We start from the raw sequence: 13,538 nt of genomic DNA on the forward strand, positions 1-13,538 counted from the left end.
ACCAACTGAGGCACCCAGTTGCCCCAGAAAGGGTGAAATTTCAAAAGAGCATCCTAAATGTCACCAAGTTAAAGAATATAATTTTTTCCAAGGATGTTCTGTAAAGATGAAGTAGTAGTGACCTAGTGGTGGTCCTTCTGGGCTTGATTTTTCTGTGTTACTTGTTTGCTCCTGTCTCATTATTGATAGCATTTTGCCTCTTAGTCTATTGTCTTCCTTTTTACTTCTGGATTCCTTTATAAAACTTCAACTAACTCTTTGGAGTTATTCAAATAACATAATAACTGTTTACAAATGGTTAAATCCCATCGAATTTCAATCTAATGTTCTTGACCTCAATCAGACTAGTGATTCTTCTTCATAGGAAGGTCATTTCGGTGTAGATGGGATCCAACAGTAAATAAGATCCAGACGGTCACAGCAAAAATAGTCAGAAATGGAAATTACCCACAAGAAGGAAAAGTGTAGAAACTGAATATGAAAAGTGAAGTGACAAATGTAAAGCAGTGTATTTACGGAGTGTAGAGAACTTGGGATCTGACCTAATTTTCTAAGGCCACTGTGTGTTCCAAAGAGGAAAATGGGTTGGTGATTGACGTTAAACTGTTCTGGGTGAAGAGTACTTGAAGGCCCTGGAAAATTCTAGCTGGGAGTAAAGAAGGCTCAGACTTGGGTAGTGGCCAGTGACCAGTGGCCAAGACCTATTCTGTTAGGATGATCATAAAAAAATTCAAACATTCGGGGGAAAAAAGGGAAGTAGTACTAACGACTGGGTTGGGACAGCCATCATATACAAGGGCTGCCCGCAACCGACAGGTGGGGTGGTTGTCCTCGTTTTCAAGAGTAATTTAAGGGTTCAAGTAGGATTGGTGGGAGGGGGGAGAGGAAGAGGGAGGTACTGGATTGCTGTATAAGGAAGGGATTTGTAAGGAAGAGCATGTCCGTAGCTGAAATAGGAGGCTGTCTTTGGTAATTTCCGAGTAGTCCATAGAATTGCTCCAATATGACTGGGGGGAGGCATTTATTGTATTTATTTTAAGAGCTCATAAGCAGGAGAGAGGGGCAGAGGGGAGAGAGAGAATCCCAAGCAGGCTCCACTCTCACTGTGGAGCTCAATGTGAGGCTGGATCCCACAACCCTGGGACCTGAGCTGAGATCGAGTCACATGTTCGACCAACTGGGCCACTCGGGCACCCCTGGTTGTGAGGCCATTTAACAAGGATGGTTTAGTGGGGCCGTGAGCATCAGAATTATGGTCAGACCAAATGAACTTGAATGATGATGCAAATCTCAAGAATCTATAGTTCTAAACTGTAAATGAAGTTTCATGGAGAGCTGTACTTTTAAGTCTAGCTTTTAAGACGCATTAATAGAATTGCATTCTAGAAGGAGCGCACTCTAGCATGGCTGCAGGGTAGCTCTGAGTGACTGATACCTGAATGAACTAATGCTTTGGTCAAGAATGAGCTGCACAGAAACCCCTGGATCCTATGTCTAGGTGGTGGGACCTACTGTTACCACTAGTAAACTGAACTGGATAAGATTCACTCTTAATGGACTGTGATCCCTAGAATGCTCTTCCACTGGCCTTGGGAGGAGCCAGCAAGATGATTCAAGTAGCAGTTCTGAAATTGTTAGTGAAAATGCATCATAGACACATTTATGCAATGTGAACTATATAGATCTATATGGAGTGGTGCTATGAAATTGTCCTCTGGATTTGTATGCATTATGTACCACTTATTTTATACATTATGTGGTACATGATAGAAGAACCTAGGGGATTTTCAAGAATGAGCTTGACCTGCCGATTTTGGCCTCCTGTGCTGACCTACCTCTTCACCTCCTGTGCTAGGGTACTCCTGACCTCTATTCAACAACTCCTTTTTTCTGTGTCACCTCTAGCTTCATGGTTTTTTTTGGGAAATTTTCTCTGCTAGTCATGGTTCAGCATGGGCAACCCTATCTTAGCCTTTGGTGGCACTTGTTATCTGTAAGACAAATTTAGCATTGAAATACACCAGCTTCTCCATCTGTAGTTTAGGTACTCCTGGCCTTTTGAGCTAGACTGCACACCTCTTGCTGGAGGGACTGAGTCACTGATGTCTTTGGAATCCTCCGGAGTGTGGATGGATGGTTATTCACTTGAGCTGGGCTCCCCTCCTCTTTAATTGAAAAGATGGCCCCAAGAGTCTCAAGATGCCCGACCTACCAGGTGAAAGTACCTAGAGATGAAACTTGCTACTTCGGAGAGGGCCTGATCCATACACGAAGAATAAAGATGTCTGTAAAGTGCAATAATGGGAAGGAGACCTTAGTTGTAAATTTAATTTTAGGCTGCTTTTCTGCTACACTTGGGTGTTGGTGGTGTATTGACTGAGATCCCAAAAGGTTTCCTATTTTTAAGTGTTGGCTCTCCCTTTGGGAGTTTTGCAGACGAATGAGTTGATTTCATGATGAGGGATTCATAGTTGAGATTCAGGTTTTACATAAAATAAAGTATTAAGAGCTTGAAAAGTATTCCTCCATTAAGAACCATAACTTGAACTTCTCTAATTCCTGCCTTTTCGCATTACTGCCATGGAGGCATGAAAATTGGTGTATTCTGAACACCTGCAGGTTTAGGCGCCATAGGAAAGGACCGTCAATTATTAAAAAAAAAAAAAAAAAAAACTCTGTGCATAATGGGATTGCAAAAGGGTTGAAAGTCAGCTTGCTTCTCTTAACTGGTATGCATGAGAAAAAACTGATGTATGGAGAACTTAGGGGGTTGGGAGAGAGAAAAGGATACTTGTAGTAAAATGCAAACAAATTAGCACAAGCTAGCTTTTCAATGTAGGATGTATATCTGGTATATTGGAAGGTAAACCTTAGCTAGGCCAAGTTATTGCAGTGGATTTCTATAGTGTATTAACGTTGAGCAGCGTGCCGTAAATGTGCATGTTGAAGCGCACTTGAAGTTCTTTTGATCCTTTGTGTTAGATTAGTAATGGCACTTTCTTTGAGGCGCTATTTTCTGAAAGAATGGGCATGGTTTCGTTTATGTAGAAGATGAAATGGCTGGTAAGTACTTAAGAGACATAGCAACACTTACTGTGATGAAAGACTGATGTGCAGGCCACCTTCTGGAATAGTCTACCTGGCACAGCCACTGCTTGCAGAACCGATGCCCAGTATCATGGCTGACTGTGCATTGTGACCTCTTAAGGCTTACTTCGTCCTTCTAGTCTTGGCGTTGTGACATAACCTTGCAGCTGGCCACCTGGGAGGCAGGATGTCCCTGACCATTCCGGCAGATTTGGGTCTTGCCAGCAGTGGTTTGACTGCTGTTTGTACTTGGGCATGTAGGGGCAGGCTGACCACCTCCGAGGAGAGGCCGGTGTGATGAGGGTTGGGACAGCATGCCTGCAATGGCTTCTATCTGGCTCTTGGTCATACATGCTCGGTCACTAGTGCCCATGGCATACAGGTACATGCCAGGTACTGTTAAGATTATGTGACTCTGTTAGTACTTCAACTACCACGAGTCTTCATTTTTAGGGATAAGGATCCTTTGTTTCATGGTCCTACCAGAATAGCCATATATGATCCTTTACTCATTTTCCTACAGCTGTTTTACATAGTAACTGAAGTTCTTTTACCAACATAACAGTAATAAAGCCTAATTATAATAGCAAATACTTGGGCAGCATTTGGTGCCTGCTAAGTAAACCCTTCGTGTATATTGACTTGTTAAGCTGTCACCATAATCCAATGAGAATGGAAGGCAGAAAAGTCACTAACGGGTCCTCATGGTGGAGCTGGCATTTGAACCCAGGCAATCACATTACAACCTTCCCACTTAATGATGCATAATGCGTAGAAGCTGAGGTCCCATAATCAAAGTCAGATTGAAGTGCTTGCAACCTGACAAGTTGTTGTTGCTGTTTAAGTTTATTAATTTATTATTTCTTAGAGAACACAAGTAGGGAAGGGGCAGAGAGAGAGAAAAAAAGAGAAACAAAGAATTCAAAGCAGGCTACAGATTCTGAGCCATCAGCACAGACAGCAGGCTTGAACATGGGAAACTGTGAGATCATGAACTGAGCTAAACTTGGAGGCTTAGCCAGTTGAGCCATGCAAGTGCCCTTCTGTTACTCTTAAGTTTATTTTGAGAGAGAGCATGAACAGATGAGGGGCAGAGAGGAGGAGAGAGAGAATCCCAAGCAGGCTCCATGCTGTCAGTGCAGAGCCCAATACAGGAGCCTGTCTCATGAACCTTGAGATCGTGACCTGAGCTGAAATCGAGTCGGACACTTAACTGAAGTGCCCCCCTTTGTTAATTTTTTTAATCTGTAAAATGAGGATGGTAGTAGAATTTAACTCCAATGTATTGGGAACTGTGATATCTCTGGCATATAAAGTGGCTAATAAATGTTGCCTTAGGATTTACAATGATGGAAATAGAAGGGATACCAATTAGGGATACAACAGTCTGGTGTATATCCCATGTTTATGGGCTTACGTGAGGGAGGGACTGGGTAGTGTGCAGGGTGGCTAGGCAGGGGTGGGAGGAGGTGAGAGGTTCCTATATTCTTGCTTGGACCGTGTCCCCTAATCTGCTCCAGGGTTACTGCAGCAGGCCAGTGTATAGGAACTTGAGCACAGACCTCTCTGGTCGAACGTCATTTACAGCCAAGTTCACTTTACAGCTGACGGCCCTGGATCTTATTAGACTGGAAAACAGCAACTATCAGACTAATTTCCTCTTGATAATTTTGTAAATTTCCTTCTCTAATTGGATCATAGAATTACTGGGAATTTTGCAAATAGAAAAAGGGATAATCTGAGGGCAGGAAGTGATAGCAACGTGTTGGACTACATGAGACCTTTACACACACAATCCAAGCCATACCACCTGGATTCATCAAAATCCCTGGAGGTACCATCTCCTTTTGGTGGTTTTTACTTACTTTCCTCACTCACACTGCTGGTGTGAGTCCATTAACCCAAACCACCTTGGTCTCTTGGAGCAGGTCTGCTTTTCTTGACCAACTCCTCCTGGGACAGGTGAATAAGATCTCCCACTTCATGCATTCAAATCTGGGTCTTTACCACTGGTGAACCATTGAGAGAAATCCTGACTTAAGGAAAAACCATGGGCTTGCAACCTCTAGTTAGTACACAGTTAGCATTTTTTTTATATTTGTTAAAGGGGGAACAGTCAGTAGAAGAAATGCCAGGAACAAATCACAATTTGATTATTTCTAAAGAAACTTTATGTTGATGAAACCATATGGTAAAAGTTGACCGTTATTGGTGATATTGACATGGAACTGAGTATTAGAACGCTTTTAAATGTTAACTTTCTACTAGTGTTTGGGTAGTGTCTCCTTCCCCTCTTTAGATTTAATTACCTCTTAAATAAGAGTATGTATGTATACACAAACACATTGATTTTTTTAAATGTTGGTTTTTGAAAGAGTGAGTGATCTGGGGATGGGCAGAGAGAAGAAGGAAAGAGAATCCCAAGCAGACTCTGTGCTGTCAGCATGGAGCCTGATGTGGGATTTGATCTCAGAAACTAACACACCATGACTTGAGCTGAAATCAAGAGCTGGATGGAACCGACTGCATCCCCCAGGTGCCCCTACACAAACACCTCTTAAAGGCATCTGCGGTCAGGGCACAAATCCTAATCTTTAACCCCTACTATGTAGTCCAAGATAGGAAAAGGTTTTGGAAATGTTTCATATTAAAAGAGTTGAGAACTTTGGCGAACCTTTCAAAGAAGTTCCCTTTAGCCTAAAAGTAAGAATGTAAAAAAAAAAAAAAAAAAAATGCGGAAAGTTGGATTGTCATGAAAGAAATCTTGAATAATGAATATTTATGTAGCACATTGATACTTTAATGTGCTCAGCACTACATTGTCCTCAAGTTTACAACCACGCTGTTACCCAGATGAAAATAGTGAAGTTAGGACAACCTAAGTAGGATGGTGGTCTACTTCTGTTGGTTAACAAGGATGTTTACTTGTTACTTCTTGGAGGTTAATGTCTTTCTGTCCTTGATAAGCAGTTGCTTTATAATGGTGGCGTCTGTCGTGGCTCCATGTCACCTCTGGTGACTTCTCGAGTTCCTGAGCGTGGCTGGTGTTGAAGGGCCTTAGACCGTTCTGTTAGTTCCTGATGGAGACCAGCTCACTTGTTGATCATCCTTCACCCTCTGAGGACTTAAACTTGTGTGTCTTAAGTAGCACCAAGGAGACATGTGACTTTGCCATGTTTCTGATTGAATATAGGCTTGAAATGTGGGGCCCCCGTAGGATGTAGGAAAACCTAGCCACAGAAAAATGGACTCTCTGGTCTTAAACCACACAAGGAGGCTCCTGTTGTGTTTTTTCCTGGCTGACGAGTTGTGTGCTTCCTTTTTTTTTTTTAATTAATTTTTTGTTTATTTTTGAGAGGGAGACGAAGTGCAAGTGGGAGGAGGGGTATGGGGGGAGGGGAACAGGATCTGAAGCAGGCTACACACTGTCAGCACAGAGCCTGACCTGGGGCTCGAACCCACAAACTGGGAGATCATGACCTGAGCTGAAGTCAGACGCTTAACCGGCTCAGCCAGGTTAAGCGCCCCCATCTTGTACTTCCTGAATGCTTCAGCAGTGTGTCATGACGGGTGGTGGAGGCTCCGGAGTCTGACAGATGTGATTTGAGTTTGGATTTACCAATCCGCTGTGTGACCTGGAGTAATGACTTAACCCTGCTAAGCCTCCATTGCTCCCACTGTGAAATGGAGGTCACTAGGATATTTGATGGTGCTGATCAGCAGCCTGTGTGAACTGTGGCTTAGCACTTGGGAGGAAGGCGGCACAGTTAAATGCGCATGGAAAAGCTGGGTGCCTTTACATCTTGTCTGCAGAGTTGTGGCCAATGCAGCCCATAAAATGTGATTTTTAGCAAACGAAGTACTGGACGTTAAAAAAAAATCATCAAGGACTGTAAATGTCCATTTTGGAGTGACATCATGCCATAGAAGTCTCAGTCTGTACGTGTTTCTGGTTTTCATCTACAGTGTCTTTGAGGCTGGGCTCCGGATCACTCTGGTGAAAGATGCTGTATCGTGTCCATCAGTTAGTACCAAGGTTCTGGGGCCCAGACCCAGGCTGTCTGCACTGGAATCTTAACCTGGGCAGGTTACTTAGCCTTGGTTGTGCTTCTGTTTTCCCATCTCCAAAAGGGCAAGAATGACAACAGCTCCCTGAGAGGCTAGTTGTGAGCCTTAGGACATAATGACTTAAATGCTTTATCTGCATTTTCCGGCATGGGGTAAATATGCAGTCAGTGTTACCTGCTGCTTACCAACCCCACCCCCGCCCCTGCCCTTCGCTGTAAGGGACAAATATAATAAACATTGATCTTGATCAGAATTTTCCTGAGTGGCTCATTAAATATAGGCATTAATAGTGGGGGTGGTGGAGGGGAGAAAGGTGACAAATAGACATGGGATAGTACAGAAAATGCTACCCCAGTTAAGCAGAAAATGCTACCCATTTCCTGGCTTAGGAGAAATGAGGAACAAAGCAGTGAATCCTTCTAGCCTTAGGTAAACTGAAGAATTAAAGACTGAGCATCGACCTTCTTGACCAGTGAAGGACCATGATGGGGGGGGGCGGGCATCACTGCTCAGGCTGCTGTCAGCTGGGTGCATACCCCTAAATTTCAGCTATCTTGAGTTACCTTTGATGCAGGTTTTGCATCCAAAGTAGGCGAGGCAGTGGCTGGAGCCTGCCTTGGGGGGTTGCTGGCAAGAGGAGCGAAGATTGCCAAGATGACTGTTCCCAGGGGGTGCCTGAGGAGGTCAGTGGGTTGAGCTTCTGACTTCAGCTCATGATCTCCAGGTTCATGAGTTCAAGCCCCACATGGGGCTTATAGCTGTCAGTGTGGAGCCTGCCTCAGATCTTCTGCTCCTCTTTCTCTAACCCTAACTGCTTGTGCCCTCTTGCTCAAATAAATACTAATAGAAGAGACTATTCCCAGCTGGACTTGTGAGGGAAGAAGAATTCGTGGGGAGACCGAGTGCTGTTAGTACTTATTTGACTCCTCTATGCTAAGGCTCTGTTCATTTAACAAATCTGGGCAACCATACATGAATAATGTAGTTTCAAAAAACCCCATCTTTTTGCGGGTGTGACAGTTGGGTGGGGTAAGCCATCTCTGCACACCAGCAGGGGGTGTTCCAGGGTGAAAGTCGGGTGGACCAGGACCCAACCTCCGGGGAGCCTGACTTCTCCACCCTGAGCTGGACATCCCCTTCCCCATCATTTGAATGCCAGGTTAGGGAAAAAGCACTGTGAGTGTTTCTCCCTAACCCTTGTCCTGCTGCTCTCAGCGAGAAAACAGGTTGGAGGTAAAGGGCTGACAACTCGCTGAGAGATGGTACCTTTTTATCCAAGGGAGCTGAACGCTGTCCCTGGAGACTGGTTAAAGCTTCGTCCAGTTGACATCTTAAACTGGTCAATTATTTCCCTCCACCACCCAGATGGAGGGGACTTAGCGAGGAGGCCAGTTAAATTGAGACCAAATAAAACTACCTGTTTTTCCAACTTTAAATTTAACTTGCCATTGGGATAGGCAAAACACCGGGCTTTTATGAGTGTTTCTGTGAGCATTTTCTAGGGAGAATGATCTAAACATAATTATTTCCTTGTCAGAGTAGAATGGGCCTCAGAATCCAGAGTTCATGATTTTTGCCAAAGATTTACCAAGGAGATGGGGATGCTTCCTTAGCAATAAAAGCAAAGACTTGTTACCTCTGTCTCTTCAGCATAATTCATATCATATGTGCCATTAAAGGAACCTACAAGATGCACACCAAAAAGTATATGTTACATTCGTGCTCGAATGTAATAAGGGGACAGATGTTGAGAGATCTGAGGCTTTCTTGGGGACATTGTAAGTGATCTGTGGCAGTTGCTTTCCATACAGGATGGTATTCTGAGTCTTGATAGTGGCCACATTCGGGGTGGCTGATGGGTCAAATTCCAGGCGTTTGCTGTGCCAGGCATGAATAATACCAGGGTGACATTCAGGCGTCAAGGGCTGTATTTCCCTCAAAGGGGAGGATTCTTGGAGCTCCAGTGAGGACCACCACTTAGTGACAACTTGACTTCTCAGCATTCACGTGGGATTCACTTGCACCTGAACCGTGTTGAAAGATTGTGTGAACCCATTTAGTCTTTTTTTTTTTACATTTATTTTTTATTTATAATTTATTGTCAAGTTGGTTTCCATATAACACCCAGTGCTCTTCCCTACAAGTGCCCCCTCCATGACCATCACCCCCTTTTCCCCTCCCTCTTCAGCCCTTAGTTTGTTCTCAGTATTAAAGAGCCATTCAGTCTTGACCTTGACAATGCGGTAGTCCCATTGGAAAGAATTGCCTTTTTTTTCCCCCAAAAGGATATGTATGTATGGTTGCCCAGATTTGTTAAGTCAACAGAGCTTCAAAGTAGAGGAATAAAATGAGCAGGCGGAATAGATGGTCTAATGTTCATTTAAATGTTCAAGACATTATTCACAGCTTTAATGAGTTGAACACCCACTCTGTACAAGGTCCTGAGAGAGATTAATGAGATAGGGGTTTTGACCCTAAAGATCTTAGCCTAGCAAAATAAAAAATAAATGCATGTGTAAAATGGCTTTTATGTATATAGTCGTGTGCATTTTCTAGGAGAAATGTTTGAACCTATTTGCTTTTCCAACAAGCTGGTGACTGCAAAGGGTCAAGAACAGTTTCAGTTTGAGTCTACTGAATGTAAGTCTATGCTTTTCGATGATAATTACCCAGAAAGTTCTGGGATTAAGTCCGCTTTTGGCTAGCGGTGATAAATTTATATCGATAAGAAAAAAACCTCAATTTGTAGAGTAGCCACAATATCAAATAGGTGTTAGGTGCCAGGGAAGCAGGTCAGGAAGATGTAGTACTTGACCTTACAGAGGCCACTATCCAATGAGAACAAAACACTACGAGGTCTAACAGGGGTTTGTGCTGAAGGAATGGGGAAGAGGAGCGTCAGTGAGGCTTCTCAAAGTATCCTTGAAATTAGGTTACAGAACATAGATGGAGGGGCTAGTTTCTTTTCTTTGGCCAGAAGATGTACTTAATTTATCTGCTTTATTGAGTTAAGGAAGGTGAAAATGAATCATATAGGACTTAATCCTCTTTATAACACTTAGGAAAGTAAAGCTGACTATTGATTACCAGGTGATATGCTAAGTGCTTTCCTAAGAATTATTTGATTTACTCAACCCTTGAAGATAAAGGAACTGAAGCTAAGGAATTTGTAGACTAATATTGCATGGCTGCCTCTTTAAACAGGTAGAGTAAAAGTAGATGTGATCAATTTATTTAGATTACAGGCAGCTCCCAGTTAGATTGGGATTGCTTTTTTCTTTTTTCTTAACCATTTATTTTTGAGAGTGAGGAGAGGAGGGCAGAGAGAGGGAGACACAGAATCTGAAGCAGGCTCCCCGCTACGAGCTGTCAGCACAGAGCCTGATGCAGGGATTGAAGTTAGAAACTGCAAGGAGATTATGACCTGAGCCCAAGTTGGCTGCTCAACCAACTGAGCCACCCCAGGTACTCCAAAGGATTGCATTTTTCAAAAGATGGTTCTTGGCAACCCTGAGTTGGGTAGTGGTGGTTCTTAGTGTGTGAGTCGGAATCACCCAACCATCTCCTTACAGCAGACTTCAGGGGTCCTACAGAGTTTGTGATTGGGGGGGTGTGGGGTGGAGCTGGAGAAATTGGGCCCAAAGAACATGGTTTGAGAATTCGTGCTATAAATGAAGGATTATTTTTCAATGTTTAATAATGCACTCATGGTTTAGTGAGAAGCCTATCTGTTCTCTTTTCATATGCAAACAACCCCTATCCCATTTGATCCCTGCAGTTGGGTCTTGTAAAGAAAACTGAACCCCTTAGGACGAATACTGAAAATAACCTAAAGTAACAAGTGCTATTGAGGATGTAGAAAACCTGTAATGCATCTGTAGCAGAAGACAGTATGGAGGCTTAACAAAAAAAATGGGGGGGGCATAGAATTAACATGTGATCCAGCAGTTCAGTTACCAGGTGGATTCCCAAAATAGCTGGAAGCAGGGAATCCAATTTCTGTTTGCACACCCATATCCATGAGAGCATTATTAACAGTAACCCAAAGGTGGTAACAGCACAAAAGTGTTTACCAGGGACTTGGGGGAGGGGAAAATGGGGAGTTGAAATTACATGCGTACAAGCGTCAGCTAAGGATGACAAAGTTCTGGGGATGGGTAGTGGTGATATTGTACCACACTGAATGCACTTAATGTCCCAGAACTGTACACTTTAAAGTTTCCAATTTTAATGTTCTTTTGTCTATTTTTGCTATCCTGTAAAAAGGGACTGTAAGGAGTCCTGCACATCTCTTTTCTCTTGCTCATTTCCCAAATCATGTTTGCGTAGCCTAGACCATCTTGTTGGAATGACGGAAACTGAGAAAGGGGCATTATCTACCCCTACAGTGGAAAATAGACCTCTGTTTTAGATAGATCAAATAACAAGTTTTGAACTGTTATGGAAATTAACCTAGAAAAATAATGTGCATGTTGGACTTGCCCAGAAGTCAATTCTTCATGTTCAACCAGGGGGCCAGGCTCACAGGGAAATAACAGGTCTCAATTTGTCTGAATAGGAAGCCATTGTCTGTTAGGTTGAGCTCATAGAAAATGGCTGCAAGTCAGAGGCTGTCTGATTCGGCATCCCTGATGTCTGTCTCTGACACTTAGGGCTAAATTACACTGCTGCTAATTAGATAAAGTGTGTAAAGCCAGCATCATGCCCTGCCTCTCCTCCTCCATAAAGCAGGGCATTGCCATTTTGGGTTGCTGTCCATATCTATCATCTCATCATCTGTAACCTTAGGCATAGTTGTGTAACTCAATTAAATGTGACTGAAGTAAACTTTGTTGAAAAACCTAATAGTGAAATAAGTATATGGAGTGAAATGCTCGGGGTGATTTCTGTAAGTTAACTCGAGGCTATGAATTTTGGGCAGTATGTGTGGTTCTTGATCATAACATTGTTCAAAAGAAACCTCGTCTGTCTGAATTACCCTTTATCAAAGGGGAAGATCACTCCTGATTGGAATACTCGATTTCCACCTTAATAAAAAATTTCATCACATTAAACTGACCAAGTTTAATCCTTGCAAATGCCATAACTGTATGCTCTAGGAGTAAATTAAAAACCTAAGACTGTGATAAAACACAAATTAGCATCTTGGGTTAAATATTGGGTATGAGATTAAGACTTAATAACTTGATGTGCTTGTCATTCTTTGTGTTGGGTCTTCATTTATTTTACCCTATAAAATCTTAAAACCAGGAAGGACTTTTATCTAGAGAATGCCTCAGTGCCTCCATAGAATACAATGTTGTGAGAGATGTCAATTAGTTTTTTCTCTTCAGGAAAGTATTGTCAGATAACTGTGACAAATTTTGGTTTAAATAAGACTTAAAAAACACACAAACTATAGGACTTCTAAGAACCTGGACTTTCTAACTTTTAAATTCTGAGTGGCTGGGAAGAAATTTATAGAATCCGGTATTCCAAAACCTACTCATAGAACATTTCCTTCCCAGAGACCTCTCTCAGAAGTAGAGGGAAACAAAATGGGCTTTGAGAAAGTCCAACTCCCTTCCTAGGACAAATGGAGGAAGTAAGGTCTTCAAGGTTCATCACTTACTTGGTGTTCTGTGGCTTTGAAAATGGATTCGTTTTTAGTTTGGAGGAAAAAGGCGTGGGCTGAGAAGCCAAGGTCAGAGTTGCAGTTCTACTCTTGTGAGTTGGGTGGCTGGGCGTCCTCAGACATCTCTGGGACACTGATGCTTCCTCACTGGGTTGGGACATTGGTTCCTCCTGTACCTTCACTCAAAGGAAGGATTTCTCCTTCCCCTGTAGTAGAAGCTTGTACTGTGTGGCTGTTTGCAGCTTTGTGCTTCACCATGTTTAACATGTTGTTGGCTTCGTCGGTGCAAGACGGCTACCGGACCACCAGGTCCTGCAACTGCATCCTAGGTGGGAGGGATGGAAAAGCTACTTTTTGGAAGGGTTGTGCAGACTTGGCAAGGGAGGCCTTTATCAGTAAAATTCTACTGACAACTCATTTCTTCTGTTTGGCTTGAAAGGTGAAGTGTGTTTAGCATTCTGAGTAACTGCACATGAATGTGCTTTAAGTGTGGTCCCCAGAACAGCATCAGCATCACCCATGATCTTGTTAGACATGTAAGTTCTTCTACCTTTCCCCTGACCCTTTGTCAGGACTACCTACTTAATACATGAGGTCCAGTGGAAAATTAAAAATGCGGGCCCCTAGTTCAGAAATGGTTAAGAATTTCATGACAGTAACGGAGCATTAAATCAAGTCTGAGGTCCCATGTGGTGTCAAGGGTCACATACTCATGAAGCTGGCCCCATCGTCTGTAACACAAAATGTAAGCCACCATGCTCCAGTTTGA

The 13,538-nt window shown here is 43.0% G+C and overlaps 1 long non-coding RNA gene across 1 annotated transcript in view; it reads left to right on the plus strand.

The window, feature by feature from the left end:
• The window catches only part of LOC115292874, a 239,522-nt gene that overhangs the window by 75,525 nt on the left and 150,459 nt on the right, over nucleotides 1-13,538 (plus strand). The window lies entirely within an intron of this gene.

Source organism: Suricata suricatta, chromosome 5, assembly GCF_006229205.1.
Source record: "Suricata suricatta isolate VVHF042 chromosome 5, meerkat_22Aug2017_6uvM2_HiC, whole genome shotgun sequence".
Classification (NCBI taxonomy): Eukaryota; Metazoa; Chordata; class Mammalia; order Carnivora; family Herpestidae; genus Suricata; species Suricata suricatta.